This window comes from Tamandua tetradactyla, chromosome 4 (assembly GCF_023851605.1).
Source record: "Tamandua tetradactyla isolate mTamTet1 chromosome 4, mTamTet1.pri, whole genome shotgun sequence".
In the NCBI taxonomy this organism is placed as follows: Eukaryota; Metazoa; Chordata; class Mammalia; order Pilosa; family Myrmecophagidae; genus Tamandua; species Tamandua tetradactyla.
In genome coordinates, this window is record NC_135330.1 from 16,516,293 (window position 1) to 16,541,751 (window position 25,459).

Genomic DNA, 25,459 nt, shown 5'->3' on the forward strand with positions numbered 1-25,459 from the left:
TGGTACTGAAGGAAAGAGACAGAAATATAAGTGCAAAAAAGAGGCAGGAGGAAGACTGAGAAAATAGATACACAATGAGGGTGGATGAGAAAGAGCACAGCCACAAAATCAAATTGTGATTTAGGAAATTACTTGATTAATTGGAACAATAAAAGTTTTTAAATCTCAGATTTTGAAGAGTAATCTATTGCAAGCCACCTTCCTTTTCTTTCTGTGCTCAAGTTTCCTTTTCAACATAGTGATTCATTAACTTTCCCTTTCCTCAACACATATTTTTTTGAGCTCTTACTTGATGCCAACCACTGCCAAAGATCCTGAGAATTCCAAAGGGAATGAGACACAATTCCTTTCATCAAGGAGTAGGTTCTACTCCAATCTAGTCTAATTAGGACAACTAAAGAAATAGTTGCAAAATACAGTGCTGTATTGTTTGGAGATACATGTTGGGTGCTATTGGACACAAAAAAGGAGAAAGCTTATTTCTCCCTGAGCAAGAGGGAGGCTCACAGAAGGGAAATTTGGAGGTGGGGAGGGCAAAATTAGAAGGAACTTAATAGCCAAAGAGGATTCCTTATGTCTAGAGTCTCCTTTGGGGATCCTACCTCACCAAATTGGTTCTTTCTGGAGTGTAGAGCTGGTGTGCATGGGTGAGTAGGAGATAAATGAACATCTTTACTCTCTTAGCCTGGCACAAAATGGAAAAACTTTCCTCTTCCTGTTTCAGTATTATTAATTTCCACACATTCAAATTTAACTTTGTTTTGTGTTCTCTTTTCTCTATATGCTTTTTACCAAGGGGACTCTGTTCATAATAGTACCATAGAGTTTCAGCACTAAAAACACCTCACAGAATATAATTAGAAGTGACATTTCCAGAAAGAAACTGAGGCCCAGAGAGAGATGGCAGCATGCACCGCGGAGCAGTCTAACACAGCTGGGACTAAACTTCTAATCTTTTCTTTCCATTACCAACCCCCCTGCACTTTTTTAATTTCTTTTTTCAGGCTATACTTATAACCTCCCTAGGGTGCTAGATAATACTTGCATATTCTGGCTATTTTCATTTGTGCATAATTTTCCCATGAAGATTTTGTTGTTTCCTCTTTCAGACATGACCCAAGGACCTCAGGCTGGCCTCCTTAACTAATCCCTGTGGCACCTTAAAAGACAGTGCTCTCCAGGGACATGCATGATTCAGGATTGCTTGTCTCCAGTTAGTGCATTCCTGCCAGCCACACCCTCTCAGCTGTGCTAAGAAACAAGCGATTTTTTATCCATTTTGAGGAAAATATTTATGCATGTAGACAGACTGGCATGTTCCAATGCCATTTTACAATTTTTGTGGTTTGAATCTTTCCATAGGATAATTAATTGATGGTTTTGAAGGTTACTGGAGAAGAAGTCCAACTAGTTTTTCTGGATATCCTTTTGGGATATTTTCAGCTTTAGGTAGGTTGCATTTTATATAGTCCTAAGGAAATAGCTTATCAAAATAATGCCCTTTTTAGAATTTAGTTGGCAGTGGGTGAGAGATGGAAATAAATCTAGAGTAAACAGAGATGGTTAAATAGTGGAAAAGCCCCTTCCCCTTCTACACCTTTGTCTTTCTACAATAATTTATTCGGGATCCCAAAGCCAAGGCCAATAATACACAGAAGTGGCTGCATTTGTATGTGATTTTGGAAAACTAAATGCTCTCATCTGCTTGAAAGTTTCTCTCCCCACTGACCCTACCCTCTGGTTTGACCTGATAAATTTCTCCATTAGCTGTACAACTTGAGTTATTTAACCAACACTCATCTTCAACAGAGACTACTAAAATGCACAGTTTAATAGATGTAAAACCACTGGCACAGTGCTAGGCCCAAAGCCCAAGGTATCCCATATGTATTATATGATGGTGATAATTTTACTCTTTTATTTGTTGAACAAAAATATCTGAGTTTACATCAAGTGCTGTGGTTACAGAATGCAATCACAATCCCCATCTTCAAAGAGCTCAGTCTCTGTGAGTGCCATTTTCCCCAAAACAACCATGTGAGATTGGAATAACTGATTCCGTTTTACATATAAGAAAACTGAAGCTCTCAAAAGTTAAGAAAAGTTATGTAATTTGCCCAAAGTCACACAGCTGGAATGCTATGAAACAGGGACTCAGATGCACAGTCTATGCTTTACTTTCTTTCATGAGACCCTAATTCTTCCCAAGATTTGAAATCAGGTATATTTGGATTTGAATTATTAAAAATAAATCTTGAGGGGGTGCAAGGGTAGTTCAGTGGTAGAATTCTTGCCTCCCACATGGGAGACCCAGATTCGATTCCCAGTCCATGCATTTTGCAATAAATAAAACAAACAAATAAAAATTCAACAAATGGTGCTGCAATAATGGGATACTCACATGGAAAAATAATGAAATGTGACCCTGCCATTCAGTATACAATAATAATAATAATAAATAAATAAATTGCGGGAGTTCTCTCTGCTAGGTCTCCCGCTTGGGGTCTTCCTCCCGGCGGCTAAAGGGGGAGATTGAGGCCATAATCCCCCGGGGGGGTTCGAAGGTGTGGAGGGCGCGCGAGATAAATAACGACTCACGGGAACTAGTTGCGCTGGCGAGGCGCGCACACTAGAACGTTTATTAGAGGAAGTATACCAGCTTATATAGGGTGAAGCGTCTAGGGGAGGGGTGAGCGAGAAGGGCTCAGAGCAATTTTTTGATTGGTTGGGACGGGTTTTATTGCCATAAATGGAAGGCTCAGGCAGGGGTTTTAGAGGAAGGGCTGGTTTTGCATCCTCACTTGAAGGACCAATGGGATGGTTAGAAATATGCTGTAAAGAGTTGCTAGGTAAAGAGCTGGAGGAACGGGGACCGAAGTGATATCCGGCAATAAATAATAAATCTTGTTCTTGCCTAGTGTGATTTTTTTTTTTGCATGGGCAAGCACCAGGAACCAAACCCATGTCTCCCATGTGACAGGTGAGAGCCACTGTTGCACCACCCATGATTTTTCCTTTTTACCTCTCCTTCTTTAAAGTCTATTACTTATGTCTTTGGCTGGTTTGTTTTATTTATGGATCCTATGTAAATATCTGCTTCTTTCATTTGCTAATCTTGGCTTTCCTGAGAAAATGTTCTTAGTTTATCAAAATTATTGCTAGAGCATGAGTTCCAGTCGATTCTGTTCAAAAATTTCACTGTGCAAATATCATGTATTAAATATTAATGAAGATTCCTTGTGCCTGCCCATGCACAAAATAATAATAATAGAAATAATGAAGAGGTGGAGGGCAATGGTGGCACAGTGGCAGAGTTCTCGCCTGCCATGCCAGAGACCCAGATTTGATTCCTGGTGCCTGCCCATGCAAAAAAAAAAAAAAAACAAAAACAAAAACAGAACTAGAGGGGTGCAAGGGTATAGTTCAGTGGTAGAATTCTTACCTGCCATGGCAGAGACCTGGGTTCGATTCCCAGCCCATGTACTTCCCAAACGAACAAACAAAACAAACAAACAAGAAATGCAACAAATGGTTCTGCAATGGGGGATAATCACATGGAGAAAGAATGAAATGTGACCCCCGTCATACAGCATACAAAAAAAAAAAACAACCAATGAACACTCTAGATATTCCCCTTACCCTGGATTCATAATTTTCACTTCTCTTCTCACCACCTAACATGTCATGTGTTTGTTCCTTTAAATAATGTCTGCCTCCTGTATGGACTGTGAGTCCTGTGTGATCAGGACCATCCTCAGGTTTGCTGAAAAATATATCCTTAGGAACTAAGTAGTACTGGAAACTAGTAGGTACTTGAGATGTATCTACTAAATAACTGAGGGACCAGGATCTTTTCACTTTTTCTTAGGTGTCAGGAAGTATATGAATAAGGGTTCTCTAGAGAAACAGAACCAACAGAATGTGTGTGTGTGTGTGTGTGTGTGTGTGTGAAGAAGAGTTTTATTTATGGAAATTAATTCACACTATTGTGGGGGGCTGGCAAGTCCAAGATTGGTAGAGTAGTCTGGCAGGCTGGGAATTCTGGTCGGAGTGATGCTGTGATCTTAAATCCTAATTTCTAAAGGGGAATTTCTGGCGTTAACAGAGAAATAGCAAGCTAAGTTTTAAGGCAGCAATGGTGCTTGTATGTGGTCTTAGAATTACAATTCAGGAAGCACAGATACAGGTAGCAACCCAAATTTTGCTCCATCTCAGCATTTCCAGGCAAGAGTTTTTTATTAAATGCAATTTTATTGAGATATTGCACATACCATATAATCATCCAAAATATGCAATCAGTGGCTCACAGTATCATCATATTGTTGTGCATTCAGCACCACAATCAATTTTACTACATTTTCATTATTCCTGAGGAAAAAAACATAAGAAAAGAACATCCCAAATCTTTTACCCCTCACTGTGCTTTATTTATTTATTATTGTCTTGATTTTCTTACTCATTTTCCCACACACTGGATAAAAGGAATGTCAGTTACAAGGTTTTTACAATCCCACAGTCACTCCATAAATACTGTATAATTATATGATCATTTTCACGAATCAAGGCTTCTGGATTACAGTTCAACAGTTTCATGTATTTCCTTCTAGCTATTCTACTACACTAGAAATTAAAAAGGAATATCTATATAATGCATAAGAATAACCTGCAGAGTGACCTCTCAACTCTATTTGAAATCTCTTAGCCACTAAGACTTTATTTCATTTCATCTTTTACCCCTTTTGGTCAAGAAGGCCTTCTCAATCCCACAGTGCCGGGGCCAGGCTCATCTCCTAGGAGTTGTGTCCCACACAGAAGGGAGGGTATTGAGTTTATTTGCAGTGTTGACTTAGAGAGAAAGGCCACATCTGAGCAACAAAGAGGTTATCTGGGGATGACTCTCAGGCATAACTATCAATAGGCTTAGATTCTCCTTTGCAAGAATAAATTTCATAAGGGCAAGCCTCATGATCAAGGGTTATTAAATTTTGAGTCCCTAATGCTTCAGGCAATGTGTTTTAAAGAAGAAGATTGAATAAAGTGTTTGTGATTGGTGGATACTTGGGGTGCTTCACATGTCCTTCAGATTAGTTTCCTGAGTTTTTTATCCTATGGTTTGCTTATGGTGTCTAGATATCCTGAGGGTTTTGAGGAACATTGTTGCTTGACTGTCCTACTTTGGCAGTTTCTGATATCTGGTTGAGATTTGCATAAGAGTAACGGCAAGAATTGTCCCCCAGTTTCATTTTAAATCTCTTAGCCATTGTAACTCTACTTTGTTTTATTTCTTTTACACACCGGAAATTTCCATAGGAATTGATATTGAAGTCTTGTGTCTGAAACGTAGAGGAGGTCAGCAGGTGGTTGAGGTGGCATCTGTTGTATTTTGGAATGATATTTAAGGATCTTGAATCCAAACAAACATGTACGCATGTTGACCATAATTAAAATTCAATCAAACTGAGGGAATAAAAAAACCAAAATCTGTAAACCTGTTGACCACGATTAAAATGTAAACAAATTCAGAAAAACCTGTATTGTACAACAAGTGATAACCAGACGTTTGTGTGAGAATATGCTATAGACTGGCTTGATGCCAGCCAAAGGGGCACATCCTATATATATAAAAAAAAAAAAAACAGAGCAAACCCACTTTGGTGCATGCCAGATTGAGACAGGCTGACATTCAGTCACTAGGACACCCAGCTTTAAAGCACAAAGCTCACTGTCATTCTTGCTGCTGCACTGTGACTAGTGCCTCCTGTCTTTGGCTTTGGAACTTCCACTGAACACTGTGGCAGAACTGGCTCTCATAAAAAGTATGTCTTTTTCATGTTGGCCCTCAAGTTGATGGACTTTTGAGATGCTGATATCTTCCAACTTTAAATGTATTGTGTGCCCTTGACCTGGATATTGAGCTCTTAGTTATAAGGGCAGCTTGTGATTAAGCAAGTAAATAAATTGCATTGAGCATTCAAGACTACAGTGGTGTTGGATCATCTTTCAAGGACTAAATTTACTTTCTGTTTTGATCTTTAAGTTTGTTATGAGAACAACACTTACATGACAGCATCTGACTGTAGCTCACTTCTCAGCTTGCCTTCCCATCTCCCACAAACACGTCTTATACTGAAAAGATCTCAGGAACCTCATTATATTTCCCTTCTCCTGGATTTTATAGCTCAAGTTCTATTCATGAGGTCTGGACTGGAAATAGCTTGGTTAACATTTTCGCATCTTATTTCTATAACTCAAGTATTTTCCTCACTTGCCATCTGTGAGCCCATTCTGTCCAAGCACATGGCAGGTTACTTTCCTGAGTCCTTCAAATATTCAACCCTATTTCTATTCAGTAAGGAGTGCTCCTTCTCCAAATTCTTGTACTAAATTCTTTCTACCTCCTAAGTTCTCTGAAAATGACTTTGGATATTTGTGCATAACATTTTCAGGCTGATCTCTCTCCTCATGGACAGTCCCTCAGTTAGCTGCTAAGGTAACTTTATTAACTAACATTTCTTGAATACCTGCCATATTCTAGACACTACTATTGAGTTGGGGAGTGTATTAGCTAGGGTTCTCTAAAGAAACAGAATCAGCAGGAGATATCTGTAAATATAAAACTTATAAAACTGTCTCACATAACAATGGGGATGTAGAGTCCAAGCGCTGTAGGGAGGCTGAGAGCTAGCAGCTCCACTGAAGGTCCTCAGTGAATTCTCAGGAGAGGCTGGCTGGGCAACTGTGGGGATGTAAGAGTTCAAGATCTGTAGGGCAGGCCATGAGCTGGCAACTCCAATGAAGGTCCTCAATGACCTCTGAGGAGAGACTGGCTGGCTGAAGCAAGAAGAGTGATTATCTCTTCTGAACCTTCCTTAAAAGCCTTCCAGTGGTTAGACTAGGTGTCACTCATTGCAGAAGACACTCCCCTTAGCCGACTGCAATCAGTGTGGATTCAGCTAATGTGGTCATGATTTAAGTCCATGAAATGTCCTCATAGCAACAGACAGGCCAGCACTTGCCTGACCAGATGACTGGGCACCACTGCTTGGCCAAGTTGACACATGAACCTGACCATGTCAGGGAGGATCCGCAAAGATCCATCTAATTCCCTCCTACATTGTGCCATGGATAGACTCTGGATGGAGAAATTATAGGAAAGTGAGAAAAGAGGAATTAACACCTTTTTTAAAAAATGCTTCTTGCCTTAATAGTTATGTTGAGCCAAACAGAAGAAAGAAATAACCATAATATTTTAGACTGAATCCAAAAGCAAGGACTCTGATTCTTGCCTCCAGCAAAGTTGGTGCTTTAGAAACATTTGGTTTAAATAAAGGACTTTATGTTTCAGAGGAAATGAGAGTCATTGGAGAAAGGTGAACAATAAGATCTGAATCACCCATTTCCTTTCGTTGTTGTTTTTAAGTAAAAATAAATGGCATACTATAATATCCAGCCTCTATTTCCTGACTCCTTCCCCTGGAATTTTTATCCAAGTGAGTTGAATTAAATTGAATATCAAGAAGCACCAATGGCATGGCTGAGTGTCATGGGGCAGCTACCTTGGGGCAGTTGAGGAGGGTTATGACTGATGCATGCATACGTGCCTTTTTTTTTTTAACTTTGGCACACATTGGAGGAAACAATTTCTTCTCTTTAACCAGCAGCTTAACTAATATGGGCCTTAAATTTCATTATTATACTATCTTTTATTCAAATCAAGGTATTAAATGTCTTCAGAGTGGTTCTATGAAACATGTGCTCTAGAGGGGTAAGATATACCTCGCCTAAGGCATCATGCTATCCTGGAATGAACATGAGATGTACAGCCCAAAAATGTGGGTTTAAATCCCAGTTCTGTCATTTACTGGCTAAGTGACTTTTATTTGGCAAGTCCAAAGTTAAATCTCAATTTCTTTGTCTGTAAAATGAGACTAATAGTCATGTCTAACTCTTAGGTTGTGAAGATGAAGTGCAATGATATCTATGAATCACACTTTGCAAACTCTGAGTTGAATAAAAGCTCATGTATTCATTATTTACTCTATATCCTACACCCCATACCTCTCGTCATTGAGCCCTTTGGGTATGACTCACAATCTTCATTTTTGCCCCAATTCCTGTCAGGATCACTTAGGATTTCATCATTCATATGAATGTGAGTGCCTATCCAATTACCTGATCTTAAGCTTCTTGGCCCCAAAGTCCTTTCTTCACTTAAATAACCCAAACACAGCACTGGGCATGAACCCTCATTACTGGTATGATAAATTCCAATATTTCAAGATCCATTTCCTATCCTCACACCTGTTATATTCTCCTATGCCAACCCTCTCTTCAGTCTTACTGAGATCTTTGATCCTTAAATATTTCTCTTTTCTCCCAGTTCACCACTCTCCTGATGGCTTATTACTTTCTCACCAGCACCTTACCATCCAAAATCCTTACCCCTCTGTATCCATCCTACCAACTCACAACCACTGATAAATTCTGCCATGTGGTTTTTCCAGTCTTACATTTGGATTCTGGGCACTGCTAAAAGATATTATATACGTGCGTATATTGTTGCCACTAGGAATTTCAGGTTTCCAGCTTGTTGGTATTCCCTGTACTGTTTGATGACCCTTGATCTGACCCTGCACAGTTCTCTCTTCCATCCCTCATAGGGCTAGTCTGTATTTTCTTTACACTACACAAACCCTTACTCCATCTCTCTCCCACAACTTCTGCAGATGATCATATCCCTTAAGCTTATAGGAAAAAAACAATGAGACTGTCAGATATGAACTCCCTTACTATCATGCCTCTGAACCTACAAACTTACTACTTATTTAATATCTTCATCCCCACTATTTCCCCTTCTATTTTAGAGAGGAGGTTTCTCTTTCCCAGTTCAATGCTAATTTCTTCACATAGTCTCTACATCTGATTTCCTCTCCGGTAAAGGAGATTCTACCTCCAATAACCCCAAAGATCCCTCTATGGTAGATCAACTCTGGGGTAAGTTGACCTATGCACTGCCTGAATTTACTATCATTTCCTTTTATAGTAAACTATAAGCACCATCAAGAACCTTTCATCATCTTTACCATCATCATCATAACAATAATAATTTATAATAATAAATCATAACATTCATTCTTGTACCTTTCTCTAATTATACCCTATATCTCTACATCCTTTTATACCCAAACCCCTCAAAAGTTTACATTTTCTTTTGTCATTCTTTCTCAAACTCCCTTTCACTCCACTAATTTTCAAACTGAAAGGATTCTTTCAGGTCTAAATTTACCTATCCTCTCCCTTCCTCTGAAAGTTCTTATACATCTATTGTTTCACTTTCCCCTTGCCCTTATATCCATTTCTTCTGTTTTTCTGGTTTCTCATCTCCTTGCCCACTCCTTAAAAATTAGTGATTCCAAGGACCTCATCCTTGGCCTTCTTTTCTTTTCATCCATGATGTTTTCTTGGCTTCAATTAACACCTCTCTAGATATGACACTGAAGATTATATTTCCAGCCCAGACCTGAACATTGTATTCCAGGACCAGCAGCCCAACAGCCCTACAGACTCCAAAAAGAGGTCCCATCAATCTCGACATACCAACCAGCATCCAGTCCATTGCTGAACTCATCACTTATGACCCTGCCACCCCATCCATCTCAGGCAAATCTCCTCCTCCTTTTTAATTTATAATCTCAATTTATGGTACCACCCAGTCATCTCAGTCAGAAATATGGGAGTCATTGTAGTCTCCTACATTACATTACCCCCTCACATTCAATACCCCATCAAACTTTACAGATTTTCCTATTTGACATCTCTCATATTCATCCCCACATCCATTACACTGCTGCCTACTTAACTCAGGCTCTTATCATCTCTTTTCTGATTCTTGAGGTTGTTAGCTAGCTTATCTCCATTACTCTGGACTTATATGTTTCAAATTACTAGTAGAATGATGTTTCTAATGTATGGTGTTCTTCACTATACATTACAGGGTAAAGTTCAAACCCTTTGGAGTATCATAAAGGGCTTTCAATGATCTATCACCATGCATTGCCTCAGTGTTTTCACGCCCACATTCCTAAGCTCTACCTGTCAAATACCTATTTATTTATCAACATTCAGGTCAAAATGCACTTTTCTCTATAAATTCTTACTCTATTCTCTCCACTCCATATCCTCTCATGCTTCCCTTATGTAGAATTATCATTTCCTCTTTTGTACTACTTATTTCCCTTGTCTGGGCTTATATCCTAGCATCTTCGACACTTTATTGCACTTTGCATTCACCTTCTCCTCTAGATTTCAAGCCAAAGGAAAGTTGGGGCATGTCTTATTCATCCATGCATTCTCAATACCTACTATAGTGTGTGATAAAGAGTTATTTCTTAATAAATACTTGTACAGAAATAAATAGAAGAATTGGTACTTCAGGTGGGCCCTAGAACATGAGTAGAATAATATGATATATAAAAAATAAGGTTGAAGAATGCTTCAGGGAGATATTGTAGTTGTGGAAATCATGCATTTCATAATCCTAGGAAGTTCCATTCACATGGTGATGTTTGTTTAGACATAGAGCTTCTTTGGTCATATCAACCAAAAGTGATTTATCTATCTTATGCAACATTGTAGTGCCTTTCCTCTCATACTGCTTGTACATTTACATATTGCAACATGTGTCTTATTTAGATTGAACACATCTGGAGGATCAGGATTGAGTCTGATTGTCAGTGGTACATCTAGAGTTGTGCAGCCCACAATCTGCATGACTACATATGGTACTCATATTCTAAATCTGTTCCAAGATTATAATACATGGAGCTAGATTAGATTTATTGGGAGGTCATTTGAGTTATATAAGTGTTAGGAAGGAGAAAAATGATTTAAGAGAACAGATCATATGCAACAACCATGAAATGAGAATGGCATTTTTTCTGAATTCTGTACTTTTATTTATGTGTTATAATGATATGAAATTACCTAAGGGGTACCTGGTCTCTGTAAATCTCATTTATCCTCAGATACTCATATGACCATATTTGGAAAATTCATCAAAAAAGCTGAATATTAAAGTTTCTCCAAAGAAAGATTAGTTTGGTGTGGGGCGATCTGTATATGAACAAATATTCTTTATCTGATCTGACTGGCTTTCCTTCTTCTAATAAATATGAATTTGATTTGTCTTGTACTTTCTCCCATCTCCTAAATTTTCTGCAGCATTTCTAGATAACTCACATGTTTTATTTGCTCAGCTCCTAGTAAGGAAAAACTGTATAAATGAGTCACTAAATGTTTTGGGTCTAGAGTTATTAGGCATATTTCTTTTTCATAAAACACAATTATTCAGACATAATCTAATCCTTCTATGTTGGGAGAGAGCCAACATATATATAGCTTTAACTGTAACCATTACTCACTAACTAAGAAGAAGCTTGAAACATATAACCTGGGGCTAAGAAAGAAGAACTGTTTTTCTCCTTATTATCAGGGAATGTTAGAGATACATTAGAGACCACTTCATTCAGTATATTCATTTTACAGATAAGGAAATTGAAGTCCAGAAAGTTGAAGTGACTTGACTAAGATAACATAGATTAGTCATAAAAGATTCATGATTATGACATGAGTTTCCAGACTGCTAGATCTGTGTGTCTTCCACTAGCTCTATGAACTTCTTCTGCTGTCTTGAGAGGGATGAAGGCCAGAAATGTATCTCTGAAGATGACCAAATGAGACCCCAAAGATGAACTGTCTCCAGAAAACAAAACTTAAAAAAAAATAGTTCTATACAAATATACTGTATTACTATGGCTTCTGGAAATATTTAAAGGAATACAGGAAGTATTTATGTGTGTGCCTACCTGTACTTGCATGTGGGAAATTGGGCCAATGATAGAGAAAGGTACCTCAGTTTTCTCATCTGTATTTATTCTTTAGCTAATGGGTATCTGTGTCAAGTCCTGTCCCAAGCATAATGGCAGACAAGATAATAGGCTCCATCTTTGTCTCTAGGTGCTTTTAATCTGCATAATACATATGCTGCTCCTCAACATGTCAGGGCGGAAGGGTGTATGAGAAAAAGCACTACAGGATTACATAGAAGGAGTAAATCAAAGGAAATTCTATGTCCTAAAAATCAATTCTCATATTTCATACCAGAATAACATTTATCAGATCGTATCTGAATTTACACTAAAAATCAATTTGACTGTTTCATATATATATTTGGAATGAAGATATACAGACATTTATCCATATGCCTTGATATGTATGGGGTGAGAGAGAAACCTGAAGTTAAATTTTTGTACTCCATACCTGAGGAAATTGAGATGGTGTTTATTTCCCAGCCAGATCCAAAAAGAAGGTCTGAATCCCTTCAGAAATAAGTAACTAGGAAAAGTACTAAAAGTCAGGCTTCAGGAGGAACACCATGAAATTTCAGGTCCAAACAGTGCTACTTTAGGGCCCATGTGATGCAGGGAGGGGAAAAAGAACACTCCTTGCTTAGGAGAAGTCAGCAAAGAACAGAGCTCTCAATCTTATGAATGTGAGAAAAGAAGGTGAAAAAAAATGTAGTCCTGGGCTTTCATGAATACAAGATACCTTGACTGGGGTTGGAGGTATATAGTTCTGAATCAGTTTGGGCCCTTGACATAAAAAATTGGGGGTTATTAGTAATATCACTTCATTTTGTATGTACCTATTATAGGACCTGAGGACCTGATGGTTAAGATTGGCTACATTTAGAACGGAATGATCATATGTTAAGAATGTTTGTGTTTCTTTCTTGTAATATATTTTTTTAATTTAAAAATTAATAAAAAATTTTAAAAAAAGATTGGCTACATTTATTATTGCATTTAATTATCACAGCAGCACCATATATCTATTACTTGATTATTAATCCTGCAATGGTTAAGTTCATGTGTCAACTTGGCCAGGTTATGGTGTCCAGTTGTTTGTTCAAGCAAGCACAGTCCTGATTGTTACTGTGAGGGTATTTCATGGACTTAAATAATCAGCAAATTGAGTGTATCTCTGGCTGATTACATCAGCAATCAACTGGAGAGACTGCCTTCAACAATGAGAAAGTCTCAATCAATCGGTTGAAGGCTTTCAAAGGAGAAGTGATGATTTCAGCAGTCAGAAGAAAGAATTTCCATCTTTACTTCAGCCAGCCAGATTCTTTCTCCTGGGGAATTCATTGAAAATCGTAATCAGAGTTCACAGCGTGCAGTCTTCCCTTATAAAATGTGGACTTGCCTATCCCCAGATACACAAGCCAATTCCTCTAAAAAAGACTCGTAATATTTACATTATATACACATATATTAAACCCCACTTACTATATCGAGAAAAAAGAGAATTGGAAATTTTGAGTGTCTAGAATCATAGTTATTAGCAGTAAAACTGAGAAAACAGCCTCACAGTTTCTGGACCTCTGATCTACTGTTGGCCTCTGTACCATATTGTTTCTGAGCTATTATTTGAAAGATAAAATATTTAATCACCAATATGGATGTATACAAAACTGACTTGACCATCTTACTTCCCTAGAATGATCTTTTTCTCCATCAATAAATTGAATGTATGAACCACTTATCTGACCTTATATAGACTCAGTAAAATCTAATTGGAAAGGGGGCCATAAATTCAAACAACATAGCAATTAAATAGATCTATAATATCAAACTCTAAAGATCTTTAAATTCTTGATACAGCTATATTTTATCTAAAGAGTTAATATCCTTATATTTTAGCCTCATAATTAATTTAATTTGTGGGGGTGTTAGAAAGTAGATTTGTCTGTAGAGAAGATAGATTATTATATATTGGGTAAAGAAACAGAGCTACTGACATTCTCTTCTGCTAAAGCAGTTTTTAAAATTCTAGTTTTCATTATTAATGAAATTCATGCATCTGCTATTTCACATTCTCTTCTGAAGACAACAGATAATTTAAACGTCCCATGGGGAATGAAGCATTTAAATTTCCCATAGACTTTTCTGACTGAAAGCAGAGTTAATCAAGTCAGATGATGAGAAAGAAAAATAATCATCATTCATTTCAGTCTATCTAAATATACAAAGCCAGACTTGACCAGAGACCTGATGTTTCCCATTCTTTTTGTGTTTTTTTCTTTAAGCTTGTTTATATGTATTTTTGTATCTTTATTGAAGTATAATTTAAATGCTCTAAAAACCATCCATTGTAAGTATACAGTGCAATGTCTTTTAGTAAATTTATAGAGTTGTGTAACCTTCACCACAATCCTGCTGTAGAACTTTTCATCACCCCCAAATTTTCCTTTGAATCCATTTGCAGTCAATCTACTCTCCTCCACTGGCACCCACTCCTTCCCACCAGATTTTTGTCTCCATAAATTTGCATCCTCTGACCATTTCCTGTTTATGCAAGCATACAATAAGCAATCTTTTGCATCTGGCTTATTTTACCTATCATAATGTTTTTAAGGTTAATCTATGCTGTAGCATGTATCACTATTTTTTCTTTTTACTGCTAAGTAATATTTCATTGAATGGAATATTAATGATCCACCAGTTGATATATATTTGGATTGTTTCCACTTTTAGGCTATTATAAATATGCTGATATGAACATTTGCATACAAGGACTTTTAGACATATATTTTCTTTACTCTTTGGTAGATTTCTGAATGGAATTCCTGGGTCATATGGTAAGTTGTATGTTCAATTTTTAAAAAAATTATCAAGCTGTATTCCAAAGTGGCTACAGAATTTTACATTCCCATCAGCAATGTATGAGGATTCCAAATGTTTGACAACATTTGGTATTGTCTATCCTTTTTATTATATCAATTCACCTGGGGGTATAGTGATTATTTTTGTGGTTTTAATTTTCATTTACCTAATGCCTAATGATGCTGAATACCTTTTCATTCATATATCTTTGGTGAAATGTTTATTCCTGTCTTTAGTCCATTTTTAAATTGGATTATTTTACCTTTTTATTATTGAGTTATATGAGTTCGTTATATATGCTGGACATAAGTCTCCATCAGATATGTAATTTTCAAATATTTTCTTCCAGTGTGAAGTCTTATGAGATTTGTCTTTTAATTTTCTTAATGGTGTCTTTTAAATTTTAATGAAATCAAATTTATCAATTTTTATTTTATGGCTTGTGCTTTAGTTGTCTTATCTAAGAACTTCCTGGCTAGGCCAAGGTCACAAAATTGTTCTCCTATATTCTTTTAATTGCTTTCTAATTAGCTTTTATATTTAGGTCTATGATCCATTTTGAGTTAATTTTTGTGTAGGAAGTTAGGTAGGGAGTTGAACTTCATTTTTTGTAGATGGGTATCATAACTGTTCCATCACCATTTGTTGAAAAGACTGGTCTTACTCCCTTTGAACTCTCTTGGCACTACTGTTGAAAATCAACTGACCAATGTATGGGTTTTTTCTGTCCTCTCAGTTCTGTTCCACTGATTTCAATTCTGTACCACCAATCTATATGCTTATTCTTATTCAAATACCACACTATTTTGATTTCTGTAGCAGTACAATAAGTTTTGAAAATGGGAAGTATAAATTCTCAACTTAAAAAAAAATGTTTTGGCTCCTCTAGGTTGTTCATATTTCCATACAAATTTTAGATTCAGTCAGACAATTTCCACAAGTCAGCCTTCTTGGATTATGTAAGGGATTGTGTTTCTATTATTAATTTAGGGAAAATTGCCATCTTAACAATATTGAGTTTCCAATCTTTGAAGAGAGAATCTCTTTAATTTCTCTCAGCATTCAGTATACAGATATTATATTTATTTTATTAACTTTCTTCCTACATATTTTATTGTTTTTGATAAAATTTGGAATGGAAGTGTTTTCTTAAACTCATTTTTGGATATTTTTATTAGAGAAGTTCTAAGTTTACAAAAAAAAAACAATGCAGAAAATACAGAGTTCCCATATACCACCTTTCCTAATTTTTAACACTTTCCATCAATGACAACTGAAACATTATTATAAGTATACTATTAACTATGTCCATTGTTTACACTGATGCTCACTGTTTATGTTGTACAGTCCTGTAGTTTTAAAAAAATTTATTCTAAAACATATATACACCCTAAAATTTATTTTAACCATGTTCAAATATATCATGCAGTGTTGTTAATTACATTCAAAATGCTGTGCTACCATCACTATCATCCATTACCAAAACTTTTCCATCACCCCAATAGAAACCATGTACCAATTAAGCATTCATTTCCCATTCCCTCCCCCACTCTAGCCCCTGGTAACCCTTATTCTAGTTTCTGAGTCTATGAATTTGCTTATTTTAATGATTTCATATCAGTGAGATCATACAATCCAATATCTGTCTTTTTTAACTGACATTTCACTTAACATGATGTGTTTGAGGTTCATCCATGTTGTTGCATGTATCAGAACTTCATTCCTTTTTACGTTTAATAATTTATTGTTCATCTATTCATCTGTTGGTGGACACATGGATTACCTCACCCTTATGACAATTCTGAATAATGATGCCATGAACATCAGTATGCACACATTTGATCAAGTCCCTGCTATAAATATTTGGGTATATGCATAGAAGTAGGATTGCTGGTTAAAATGGTAATTCTATACTTAACTTTCTGAGGAACTTCCAAACTGTTCTCCATAGTAGCATCACCATTTTTCATTCTCCCTAACAATGAATGAGGGATCCGTCTTCTCCACATCCTCTAAAATAACAATATTTATCCTTCTGGTCCATGAACATGGATTGTCCTTCCATTTATTTAGGTCTTCTTTGATTACTTTTAGCAATGCTTTGTAGTCTTCCATGTACAAATACTTTAAATTTATTCCTACATATTTGATTCTTTCAGTTGCTATGTAAGTGGATTTTTCCCCAATTTCCTCTCCAGGTTGTTCATTACTATAGTATAAAACACTGCTGATTTTTTCACAATTCAGTCAAATTCACTTTGACCAAGTTTGTTTACTAGCTCTAGTAGCTGTATTGTGGATTTTGGCAAACTTTCTCTCCATATAGGATTATGTCATCTGCAAATACGGAAAGTTTTTTTTTGTTGTTGTTGTTGTTGTGTTTTGTTTTGTTTGTTTGTTTTGCTTTGGTGCATTGTCTGGGAATCGAACCCAGGTCTCCTGCATGGAAAGTGAGCAGCATTCTACTACTGAACCACCTATTCACCTGGAAATTTTTACTTCTTCCTTTTATTTTGGATATCTTTCATTTTTTACTTGCCTAATTACTCTTGCTAGAACTTCTAATGCTTTGTTGAGTAATAGTGGTGACAGTATGCATGCTTGTCTTGTTCTTAATTTTAGATGGAAAGCTTTCAATCTTTCACTATTCAGTGTGATGTTAGCTGTGAGTTTTTCATATGTGCCCTGTGGTAGTTCAAAGTTGTATGTACCCTAGGAAAGGTCATTCTTTTAATTCATTCCTGTGGGTAAAACTTATTATAGGTGGGTCCTTTGATTAGGTTATTTCAATTTAAATTTGACCCACCTAATTCAAGGTGGTTCTTAATTCTCTTACTGGAGTCCTTTATAAGAGGATAAAACACATACAGAAGCTAAGAGACGAAATTAAGAGACATTCACAAAGAAAGCTGCAGAGAAGCTGAGAGACAAGGACACACCAGAGAAGCTGGGAGAAGAAGCCACTGAACCTAGAAGCTGGAACCTGGAAGAGAAGGAACAGCAGATGTCCCCATGTGCCTTGCTCTCTGACAGAGGAGCCCAAGCTCATTGGTAACTGTTCTTCAGAGAAGGCACTGTCCTGTTGATGTCTTAATTGGGACATTTCCATGGCCTTGAACTGTAAATTTGTAAGCTAATAAATCCTCACTGTTAAAAGCCAGTCCATTTCTGGTATATTGCATTCTGGCAACTTCACTTAAACCAAAACATGCCTGTTTCATGTTAAAGGAGTTTTGTTCTTTTCTCAGTCTTCTCAGGGTTTTAATCAGGAAGTGGTGGGATTTTGTCAAATTCCTTATTTGTATCCTTTAAGATGATCATGGGGATTTTTCCTTCATTCTGTTAGTGCGTGGTATGTTACATTAATTGATTTTATTATGTTGAATCAATCTTGTATACAAAGGATAAATCTCACTTGATTATGGTGTATAATTCTTTTAAAATGTTGTTGGAACTGGTTTGCTAACATTGTGTTGAGGATTTCTGCATCTATATTCATGAGGAATATTAGTCTGTAATTTTCTTTTCTTGTGTTCTCTTTATCAAGATTTGGAATTAAGGTGCTATTGGTCTCTTGGAATAAGTTAGGAGGTGTTCTCTCCTCTCCAATTTTGTGGAATAATTTGAGCAGGATAGGTTTTAATTCTTTTAGGAATATTTGGTAAAATTCACCATGAAAGCTTCTAGTTCTGGGCTTTGTTGTTGTTGGGAGATTTTTTGATTATTGATTCAATCCCTTTACTTGTTATTGGTCTATTGAGATCTTCTATTTCTTCTTGAGTCACGATGGGTAGTTGTTGTCTTTCTAGAAATTTGTCCAGTGGTTAGGCTTTCTAATGTATTGGCATGAGTTGTTCGAACTATGCTCTTATATAGACATACCTCATTTTAATGTACTTTGCTGATATTGTGATTTTTACAAATTGAAGGATTGTGTCCACCCTATGTCAAGCAAGTCTATTGGTGCCATTTTTCCAATAATATGTGCTCATTTCATGTCTCTGTGTCACATGTTAATTAAGATATGTACATTTTTTAAACACAATACTGTTGCACAGTTAACAGACTACAATATAGCAGGGTCAAGGTTCCCAAGAAGTCTAGCAGGGTATGCTTCATTAGAGTTCACGGCCTGGGAGACAGCTATTGATGGATGTTCTGTCCTCTGGGCCCGGAAGAGCAGCAGCCCCACCCCTTCCAAGCATTTGCTCAGTGGTCCTGCTCTCCCTGAACGGCAGTATGAAGCCCCACACTTTCCAAGCCTTGGAATACCAGCGGGCTCTCCATGAATAGGTGGTAGGCCTTACCACCTCCCAGGATTCGGGTATCAGTATTCTGAAAACCTGGACACAAGACCCACCCCTTCTAAGTGCCAGGGAAGATAACCTGTCCTCTCCAAGTATGGGGGTTGGGGGCAGATTTTCCACTTCCACACACATGGGTGGACCTACTCTCGGGGTCCAAGGAGAGTTTCCTCAATCCAGATTTTACTTCCATGGTTTTGCCTTTGAAGTCATTCTTCCTTCATTTCATTGCACCTGTTCCTTTCAGTCTAGGCTGGCAGTGGTTCTGCTCATAAAAATTTTCCAAAACCTTTGTTGGATTCACGTGCAGTTCAAGTTGGTTCAAATCATCATACAATAGAACTTTCCATTTATCCTTCTTGGATAACTGCATTTCTAATCCTGACTGCATTTCCGATTCTAATCTTGACTTTGACTCCACTGGTTCCAAGTTCAGGCATACTCTCTTTAGCAAAGGGTTATTCAGTCAAACCCTATATGTAGCCCTGACTTCTAGGGACTCCCTTCCTGGGAGCTCAGAGAGGCTCCTGATAGGGCTGCTCCTCGCCTTAGTGTCTGTGGTGGTTTGAAGCTATATGTATCCCAGAAAAACGTGTCATTAAATTGAGTACATAGTTGTGGAGGTGAACTCATTGTAAGTAGGACCTGTTATAGTCTCCCAAGCCTCTTAAAGCAGATACCACATATATTATTTTGCTAATGCTGCTGGAAAGTAATATACCAGAAATGCAACAGCTTTTTGTAATTATTATTATTATTTGCAACGCTTTTAAAAAGGGGATTTAATAAGTTACAAGTTTACAGTTTTAGTGCCAGGAAAATGTCCAAACTAAGGCACCAACAAGAGGTTACCATCATTCAAAAAAAGGCTGATGCTAGAACACTTCTGTCAGCTGGGAAGGCATGTGCGTGGCTGGCATCTGCTGGTCCTTTGCTCTTGGGCTCCATTGCTTACAGCCTCTGTTTCCTGTGGGGCTTCTGGCATCTGTGGCATCACTTAGCGCCTCTAGGACACAAAACAGGGTTCTGACTTGTTTAACATCTCATGGGACGGCACATGGCAGTCTGCTGAGCTCTGCATCTCCAAATATCTGGGTCTTGTGTTGATTTCTGTCAGCTCTGAGGCAACCATTTTCCAAGCTTCTGCATTGGCTCTGAGCTTTCTCCAAAATGTTTCCTCTTTTAAAGAATTCCAGTAAACTAATCAAGGCCCGCCCTAAATGAGTGGAGTCATATCTCCATCTAATCAAAAGGTCACACCCACAATTGGGCCTGTCACATCTCTGTGGAGATGATCTAACCAAAACTTTCCTCCCTACAATACTGAATCAGGGTTAAAAAAAATGGCTGCCCCCCAAAAAATTGGATCAGAATTGAAACATGGCTTTTCTGAGGTACATGATAGCTCCAAATAGACACAGCACAAAATGGGTTGGCTTTAAAAAATGAGAATTTATTAGTTTAGAAGCTTGCAGTTTTGAGGCTTTGAAAATTTTTAAATCAAGACATCATCAAGATGATGATTTCTTCCTGAAGACCAACTGTTGGTGATTCCGGACTCTTTTGTCACATGGCAAAGCACATGATGGCATCGGCTATTCTCTCCTCTTCCTGGTTTTATTGATTTCAGCTTCTTTCTTCCATAGGACTTTCTCTCTGTAGTCATCCCATTTATAAAGGACTCTAATAGGAGGATTAAGACCCATCCTGAATGAGGTGGGTCATACATTTACAAAAGTAGCCTCATCAGAAGATCCTATTCAGAATGGGTCTACACCCACAGGAATGGATTAACTTTAAGAACATGTTTTTCTGGGGTACAGACAATTTCAATCCACCATACTCCACCCTATGGACTACAAAATAAATGTTCTTTCCATATACAAAATGCATTAATTCCATCACAATATCCCAAAAGCCTTAAGTCATTTCAGAAGCAATATCAAGTACAAAAGTCTCATCAAAATTGGTTATAGGTATGCTCTTTCCTGGGGCATCATTCCCCTTTATTCGTGGAGCTGTGAAACCTAGAGAACAAGTTATTGGCTTCCATCATTCAAAGGAGAGACAGGCACAGAATAAACTTTCCCATTCCCATATGGAGAAATTGGAAAAGAAACAGGGCTCACAGTTCCCAAACAATTCTGAAACCCAGCAGGGCATAGTACATTAGACTTCAAGGTCTGAGAGTCATCTATAGAATGATGTTTTGTCCTCTAGGCCTGATGGAGCTGCAGCCCTACCCTTTTCAAGTACTTGGTTTGTGTATATATAAGATGTCATTTGCCTGTTTTTGAAATATATTATCTTCTAATAATATTCCCCTTTTATTCTTTCCAGTTTTGCTGTATGGTATTTTATCAAGCCTGCAGTCTGTATCACTGATAACATTTTCTTAAAATGGCTCTGTTACTTTTTGATGCTTCTAATTTGCCTGTTTTTGGTAATGTTTTATTTCTATCTTCCTTTTTTCTGCAACCTCTGCCAGCTCAATTCTCATTCTCTTTTATCTTCTACATTTATTTTTAGCTCATATTTGCAGAGCTTTATGCAAATTTATTTATTTCAACTTTAAAATTTTTTTGAAGTTTTTACTTCTTTGGAAAAGACATTCTTATTCTGTCTTTTACTTTCATCTCCCTTTTTTGGTAGTAATTATACATATTTTCTGTGCTGTTTTTAATTTATCTTTGAACAGGAAATCCATTATTTATAGAAGCAAAGTATGGGGAGGAGGGTCAATTTGGGGAAGACAAAGCTTAAAATTAGGTATTGTCTCAAGCACTTTTTCATGGAATATTTGCTGTTCTCTGCTCTGGGAATGTATTTTTCAGTTTTATATTTTTTCCTCTGAGCTAAGTACAAAATTCACAAGGCTCACAGTGAAACTGTGCATGTCAGAAGTTCCCCAGTGGAAGATTTACTGATTTTGGTGCAAAGTTGTTTGTTGTTTCCCTTCTCACGTTTTCCTTGCTTCATCTTCAGGCAATTTATTTGTATAGAAGACTAAGTAAAAACAAACAAACAAACACAGAAACAGGCAGAAGTCTGCCCAGAGCATCTTTTAAGCTTATACTCTTTATACTGTTTGATTTGGATCCTGGTCCTTATATGAAACATTCCCCAGCCATCCCCTATCCTCCCAATTCCACCCCATTGCTCTCATTGCTGCTTACATTTCTTTCGTAGCATCCACCCTCCTGCATCTCAGTGATTCAAATAGTCACTGATGAGCTTTCAGGTTCAGTCATTTACTTACATCCCAGCACACATCTAAAATAACAGTTATCCACCCTTGACCTCTGGAAGGTCCTGTTTAGTCCATGTCATTGGATTACATTTCACAGTTTGTGGCTATAACCATGAAGTATCTGAGAAGCTCTTATAAATCCTTCTGGGCCAAGATTCAGCCACCAAATTTCTTGCATATATCTTTTAGATGGGCAAGTAGTTTGTGTTGCTTTAACAGGACTCACCCAATGTTATCCAAATTAATGGATATTCATTCAACCAATTTACACTTTTGGATAACTGTTGTGGTTGGATCATATTCTGGTCAGCCTCTCTGCATGAACATCATTGTATTCTACCCCAGCCTTCTCAATAATTTGTCCAAAGGTTACTGAATTTGGTGGGTTGTCTTTGTATTTAAAGTCTTCCTTATGGTCTTTTCTTTTGTTTACTAATGATGGAGTTTCATTCTAAATTTTTAGTTATTTCCAGTGTATTTCCTGAAGGGAGATTAGTAACTTAAAGTCACAAAATTGATTTTTAATGTTTTCTGATCTATCTAATAACTGAACATCTTTGAAACCTATAGCCAGGAAATAGGTTACACTTTTCCTTTAGATGTAAATTTAAAAGCACATAGTTTCTATAAGGCCTGCCCTTAGAATTCACCTTCTTTTCTTTCTTTTTTTTTTTCTCATGGGCAGATACCAGGAACCAAAACTGGGTCTCTGGCATGGCAGGTGAGAATTTTGCCACTGAGCCACTGTGGCACCGCCCTCACCTTATTTTCAAGTAATAGATACAGTGCAACCTATAAATTTAGGTCCAAGAGAGGATTTAAACTATAGCTTGCAGTTATGTCCAACAGTTCTCTTACTGTTTTTTAAACAAACAAAAATCATAATAATAATGTATAAATGGAATCTGCATACTTGGAATAGAATAGAAATGAGAGCTTAAGACAAAGTTTTTAGGCAGTGTAGTATAATGGAAAGAGTTCTGGACTCGTTGTCATTGTCAGTCATTTGATGTTGCATTGTACAACCTGATTTTCAAAACTATGGTTCTGGAAGATATTATTAAACATGTCTACATGGACAAAACCAATGATGTTTTCCCTTCTGCAGTAGTTTAGAACTGTTATTACCACAGAAAAGGTCATGTTCTTTGAATCCATTCCTGTGGGTTCAGATCTATTGTTGGTAGGACTTTTAGGTTATTTCTATTGAGATGTGACCCAGCCCATTCAAGGTGGGCCCTAATCCTTTTACTGATATTCTCTGAGAGGATAAAAGAAAGGACCTGCAGGACACCAAAAAAAAAAAAACCCTCCAGAAAATCTGAGAGACATGCATACACCCACAGAAGCTGAAAGAACCTCTGAAGCCTGAAGCTGAAAACAAGGAAACTTGGGAGAGAAGGACCAACTGATGCTGGCCGTGTGCCTTCCCATGTGACAGAAGTCTCCCAGATGCTGTTCCTCTGCTCTGGAAACATGAGAAGGTATCCTTCTGTCAATGCCTTAATTTGGACATTTTCATGGTCTTAGAATTGTAATTTGTAAGCTAATAAATCTCCATTGTTAGAAGCCAGTCCATTTCTGATATTTTGCATTTTGGCAGCTTAAGCAAACCAAAACACCTTCCTAGACTGCATTGCATTTGACATTGTTAGCCACTCATTTTCTTGAAATTCCACTCTCTCCTTTCACATCTATAACAATGATCTCCATTGATTCTCCTTTTTTTCCCCTTTGATCAGTGGGATAGCAGTGTGTATGTGTGTTTGTATGTGTGTGTGCATGATTTACAAGCTCTTAGTCAGAGCCCAATAGCCTTTGCTATCTATATAATCCCCTCAGTAACTTCATCTATTCTGGACATTTTAACTAAAACCTATTGGTTAATAACTCCCACGTATCTACACCTACTCCTAACTCTATCCTGAACTTTAGACTTACATATCATATTGGACTTGCCAACTTAAATATCTCCCAGGCACCTCAAACTCATGTGTTCAAAATTGAATTCATTTTTCATTCCTAACACAAACATTTTTTCATGTTCCAGGTCTTAGGCACCATTCAAATCAGAGACATGAAAGCAATCATAAATCCTTTACCTCTGAAATTCTACCTCCTCCTATCTCTTCAATCTGCCCCTTCTTGACATTCCCACCAAAGATTACTGTTTGTGTCATGGCCTCATCATCTCTTGGCTGGGTCCTTCTAATCACTTTTCCTAACTGGTCACATTTTCTATATTCTGCAACCAGAAGATCATAAGCATACATATTTCCAGCCTTAAAACCCTGTGAATGCCCCATATTACTGTTCAAAAGGATAATATCCAAGCATCTGTGAGTGTCACCTTATAAGACCTTGTATCTCTCTAGCAAACCTCTTGCCACCTCCTGTCTCCACACTTTTCTTCCTGTTAGTTCCTATATATACAGTACCCCCATACCTTTGGTCTTATAGTTATCTTTCTTTCTGCAATGCTCTACCTAATTTTCTTGGCTTTGCCAATTCATGTCATCTTCTCCAGAAAGTCTTTTCAGAAAATCCAAGTTGGGCACTTTATACATGTCTCTATTATAAAACTTATGATAGCATACTAAATTTTTTAATTAGGAGAATGCATAGTTCTCCAATAAGATAGGAAGGTTGAAGGCAGTTACTCTGTTTTATGTTATTCATGTGATATCTTTGTTCCCTGACCATCTAAAGGCTTGACACATAGTAAGTGCTTAATATAATTCTATTGCACTGAGATATTGACTGTAATCCAAACTAATCTTCTGAACTTGGAAAAGTCAGTTAATCTTTCTAAGCCTTATTTTTCCATAGTTTAAAGTGCTAGGGTTGGGCTAATTGATCTTTTAAGTCCTTTCCTGATCTAAAATACTGATATAATTCCATTATTTTCTGGCTCACTGCAGTTATAGTCCATTTTATATTAAATTTCACAACAACATCTGACCCTCATTCCTTTCTGTATAATTCTTGCCAGGATCATTTTATAAAATTTCTCCATTGCTTACTAACCCATCCCAAGTATTTATACAAATGTTTCTTTATAATAATCTAATTATGCCTTTATCTGTTGTTAGAAGAGGTATAGGCATTCTTATAATAAACCCCATGTTAATCTTATATTCTCCTCTCTCAGCAATAAATTCATATTAAAGTGTCTTGAA

General features: G+C 37.1%; 2 long non-coding RNA genes across 3 annotated transcripts in view; one reads left to right on the forward strand and one right to left on the reverse strand.

Annotated features, from left to right (window-relative positions):
- LOC143678814 (uncharacterized) overlaps window positions 1–25,459 on the reverse strand; it is a 461,187-nt gene that overhangs the window by 202,838 nt on the left and 232,890 nt on the right. The window lies entirely within an intron of this gene.
- The window catches only part of LOC143678811 (uncharacterized), a 53,579-nt gene that overhangs the window by 22,110 nt on the left and 6,010 nt on the right, over window positions 1–25,459 (forward strand). Inside the window, exon 1 of one of the 2 annotated variants that reach the window (XR_013173438.1) lies at window positions 23,508–23,764. The exons of the other annotated variant lie outside the window; for it this stretch is intronic. This is a non-coding gene — a long non-coding RNA (uncharacterized LOC143678811). Of the gene's footprint in view, window positions 1–23,507; window positions 23,765–25,459 lie in introns of those variants that run through there. 2 annotated transcript variants of the gene reach the window in all.